Source organism: Globicephala melas, chromosome 3 (genome assembly GCF_963455315.2).
Source record: "Globicephala melas chromosome 3, mGloMel1.2, whole genome shotgun sequence".
NCBI lineage: Eukaryota > Metazoa > Chordata > Mammalia > Artiodactyla > Delphinidae > Globicephala > Globicephala melas.
Genome location: NC_083316.1, coordinates 1141250 through 1146048, shown reverse-complemented (window position 1 = coordinate 1146048; position 4799 = coordinate 1141250). Strand labels below are relative to the sequence as shown.

At 46.5% G+C, this 4799-nt stretch overlaps 1 pseudogene; it reads left to right on the top strand.

The window, feature by feature from the left end:
* Positions 1-1566: 1566 nt before the first annotated feature.
* On the top strand, positions 1567-3364 carry LOC115853244 (eukaryotic translation initiation factor 4B pseudogene; annotated as a pseudogene).
* Positions 3365-4799: the final 1435 nt, after the last annotated feature.

Genomic DNA, 4799 nt, shown 5'->3' with positions numbered 1-4799 from the left:
TACTGAACTTTAGATAATAACGTGTGTGCTGAAAATTTAGGAGGAAGTGTACGGAGGTCTCTACTGGCTTCGATATGCGTCGGAACCAGGGTAGACGCGAGGGTGTGTCATGAAGTACAGGGAAGGGTGCGAGAGAACCGAGGCAGTGCGTGAACAAGTGTTTGCTGTAAATCACAAAATTCTTGCTATTTTGCCGTGTATTTAAAATTTTTCATTAAAATGTGGAAAAAGTTAATGCGAAAAAGATAAATTAAATGGTAGGATTAAGACCAAGTACGCTACCCATCAAACTAAAGGAGACTGACTAGCTCCCTGCATTAGATGCACAGACCCAGGCCACCCCTCATGGCATCCTTTCTGTTCGCTAGGAACCAGTTACGGGTCACACTCAGGGGAGGGGGTCACACCAGGGCTGGGACCTCAGCATCTCCAGGGGCATCTTAGAAGACCCCCAGCACCGTCCCCTCTGCTCTGGTTCCTGTCTTCCCCAAATTTCTCCTAGTTGTTGCTGAGTGATACTCACAGCCTATGACCACGTGTCTGTCCTAACCTCTCCTCCACGCCCTGCCCTCCCTGGAGGCATCCACTGGAAGGCTTTGGGTGATGACTCCAGGTCTTTCTGCTCTGATGACGCGTATATCTGTGCACACTTTTAAATAAGGCCACAGTTTCCCACATGATGACCAGGTGACCTTCATTCTTGTCCTCGGTTGGTCAGTTTAACAGACAAGGGAGGTCATGGCCTCCATCCCCCCGCTGCTCGGACAGGGTCCAGCAAGTGCCCATGTCTACAGATAAAACCTGCACTCTTAGTGGGGACAAGAGCTTGTTTTTTTTGTTTTGTTTTGTTTTTAACAAACCCTTGTGTCGAGGGCTGACGTTCAGTAGATGGTAGCGAGGAAGCTGCTTTGCCATGTATGAAATCCCAACCCTGACAAGGTTCTTTTAAAACCCAAACTACTTTTGCATTAACAATGTTTTATGTATTTAAAAACTCATTTTTCTCTTGAGCTAGGTACAGCTGTAGTAATTCATGCGATGTTTAGCAGGGAGGAGTCTGAGTTCTAACAAAGCACAAATCGGCCTAAGGAAAGGATGAGAGCTAAAAGGGAAAGTCTGAGTCCTGCATCTAGGCTTTAAAATATGTCGTGTGATCTCACCTGCAACAAAACCATCCTGGGGTTGACGTGATCCATGGTGTCAAAGAGAAAAAGCCAGCCTGAAAGGGCTTCAGAAGAGAATCAACCCTCAGAGAGGCATTTCTGGGAGAGTTCTCAGGGAGCTGTTCTAGCTCTTTTGTTGTAAGGAAAACTGAGGAAGGTATTGATGCTATAAGGAAAGTGCAGCCAAGGAGTTTCCTGCTCAGAGCCCACATGGAATGAAACTGGGAAATATTCTAGTAGGTAGACACGAATGCTGAGAATGCCAATCAATGGAGATGGGTGTTATTCGAACCAGGTGATGGGTGGACCAGTTACAAACCACTAAGCTCATCACTGGCATAGATTAAAACCTGAGTTTCCAATAAAAATATTTGTGCCTTTGCATTCTCTCGCCCTCTCCCAAATGGCGGCCTCAGCAAAAGAGAAGAATAAGAAGGGGAAGACTGTCTCCCTGACAGACTTTCTGGCTGAGGATGGAGGGAATGGTGGCAGAAGTCCCCAAACCAGATAGCTGAGCTGATGAAACAGATGACCTAGAAGGACATGTCTCAACCACTGGCAGAGTAATGATGATGACGTGTATAGGGCACCTCCAGATGACCGTTCCATCCTGCCCACTGCTCCACGGGCTGCCTGGGAGCCTGAGCCATTGACTGGAGCCATCTTCCCGAACTGCCACCCTACACTGCTTTTCTAGGGAACCTGCCCTATGATGCGGCAGAAGACTCCATTAAGGAATTCTTTAGAGGATTAAACATCAGTGCAGTGTGTCTACTGGGTGAACCCAGCAATCCTGAGAGGTTGAAAAGTTTGAGTTATGCTGAATTTGAGGACCTGGATTCCTTGCTCAGTGCCCTGAGCCTCAGTGAAGAGTTTCTAGGTAACAGGAGAATTCTGATTGTTCTTTCAGCCGAGACAGAAATCAGGATTCTGAAAAAACAGATACAGATTGGAGCCCCGTCATGCTGCAGCTTTGATGGCCACACACCTAGAACAGGTGATGAAGACTTAGAGACAAATATAGAGATCGTTATTATTCAGACCGATAGCGTGATGGGTATCGGGACAGTTACCGTAATGGCCCACCCCAGGACATGGATCGATATGGAGCCAAGATTGCTGTGATCACGGAGGCAGCAGAGATTACAATAGAGGCTGCTATGCCAGGATGGGCAGTGGCAGAAGAGCGTTTGGTAGTGAGTACCATAGGATGACGTCTACAGAGGAGGTGAAGACTGCTATAAAGACAGATATGACAGACAAGATGACCAGTCATGGAGCTCCAGAGATGCATGCTCTTGGGATGACTGTAGGCATGATGATAGATGTCCCCCCAAAGACCCAAACTGAACCTAAAGCCTCGGAGTACTCCTAAGGAAGACGATTCCTCTGCTAGCATGTCCCAGTCCAGTCGAGCAGCCTCTCTCTTTGGAGGAGGAAAGCCTGTTGGCACAACTGCTAGAGAACAAGTAGAAGAGCCACTATAGAAGGAACAGGAGAAACTGCGACATCAGCTGGATGAGCCAAAGCTAGAACAACGGCCTCTGGAGAGATACCCAAGCTGGCAAAATGAAGAAACTCAGGAACGGGAATGGTCGAGGACAGGAAGTGAGTCATCACGGGCTGGGACCTCAGCCACATCTGGCAGAAATGCACGAAGGAGAAAGAGTGAGAAGTCTCTAGAAAATGAAACACCCAATAAAGAGGAAAACTGTCAGTCTCTAACTTCTAAGCCTCCCAAACCTGAACAGCCTCTAAAGGTAATGCCAGCCCCTCCACCAAAGGAGAATGCTTGGGTGAAGCAAAGTTCTAAACCTCCTGTTCGAGCTCAGAGCTCAGACACAGAGCAGCAGTCCCCTACAAGTGGTGGAGGGAAAGCAGTTCCAGCTCAACCATCTGAGGGAAGACCAGCAAGGAAAGATGAAAATAGAGTAGATGGGGTGAGTGTCCCAAAAGACCAGAGTGGTAACTCCAGCCATGGTCCAGGAAATGGAGGGAACAGAGACCACTGGAAGGGGTCAGAGAGGAAAGATGGCAAAAAGGATCAAGATGCCAGATCTGCACCTGAGCCAAAGAAAACTGAAGAAGATCCCGCCTCTAAGTTCAGTTCTGCAAGGAAGTGTGCTGCTCTCACCACTGATGGTGAAAATGAGGGAGAAGATGACACCAAACAGACCTCTGCACTCTGTGCTTTCTCCTAGTCTCCTCCCTGCTGGAACATTCGAGAGCAAATCAAACATCTATACAGACAAGAAAAAATAAAACTCACCATCTCTGGAAAAGAAAACTTTGTAAAAAGCACATTCTCTTCCCATTCTCAAAGAAGTGTCTTCACTTTGTTTCTTAGAGATCTCCAACCCCACGTAAACTGTCTAGTGGTAAAGTGCACTCGACACCCAACCACACACTCCAGAGTTGCTGGGACACTCACGATGTTCTCGTCACAATTTCTCTACAGTCCTGGGATTGTTGATTATAATACTAACTGTATATTTACCTAAGACGCTTTCTAAAAATCCAGTATGAACAAAACTCACAAGTCGAAAAACGTATTGTCAAGTTATGCATCCTGCTTTTGAATTCAGGAGTGATGGTCACTAGCTCTGGCAGATGAAAGATGGGGTCACCTTCTTTGACATGCCTTCCATGGAGAAATGGGGTCTATGTCCCCTCCCCTTGGACCTGGGCCAGCTCTGTGACTGCTGACTAATAGAACACAGAGAAATGATGTGACTTTCCAAATCCAGGTCTTAAAAGAATGACAACTTCCTCTTCTGGTCTCTTGGAAAACTCACTCTTGGAGCCCAAGGTAACCATGGAAGAAGTGTGACTCTCTTGCTGGAAAGATCATCTAGACAGACCTTTAGACAAGCGGAGGGGATGAGAGGCCCAGATGGGTCTGCCTTCCAGCCATCCCTTTCAAGGTACCTGAGAAGTGAGAGAGAAATCCACGTGAAAAGTGGACCCTCCTGCTGCAGCCACCTAGCCTGGCATGGATCAGTGAAACCTACTCAGAAAATCCCTTCCTGCACTCCTGAACCTACAAACCTTGAGCAAATAAATGGTTTGTTTCAAAGTATGAAGATTGGAGATAATTTATTTCACAGTAATACCTTCCAGGAACTGAATTTGGTCCAGGGAATGGGGACCCACCATACCAAAAACTTCAGACAAGTGGCTGGAAGGGCCTTGAGCTGATGGTGGATGAGGATTTGAAGGACAGAAAGAAGATCGTACTTTGGGGGCTAGAGAGAAGGCAGCCCACACTACATAGCAGCAGAAAATCCAGCTGCAATGCACCCCATGGCAGCACAGAGAGGAGAAAATATACTTACTGAGCTGGTGGATTTGGTTAAAGTATTTCCTGGCAGAAAGCTGAAAGTACCAACGAATTTCCTAGACACATATGATAGGATACAGACAGAGAGATGAGGGTATAAAAATATAAATAAATAAATAAGAAATATTTAGTTTTCAGACAGAGTTAGAGGAAACATAAACTGGGACCTGCTGAGTCAAAAAATAAGACTGCCTCTTGACTGGAGCCTCTTCAGTCTGCAAAAGACTCTCAAAATAAGAAATGACCTCAGGGAAAACATCAAACCAGGATGAGCACAGTTAAATTGTGGCCTTAGT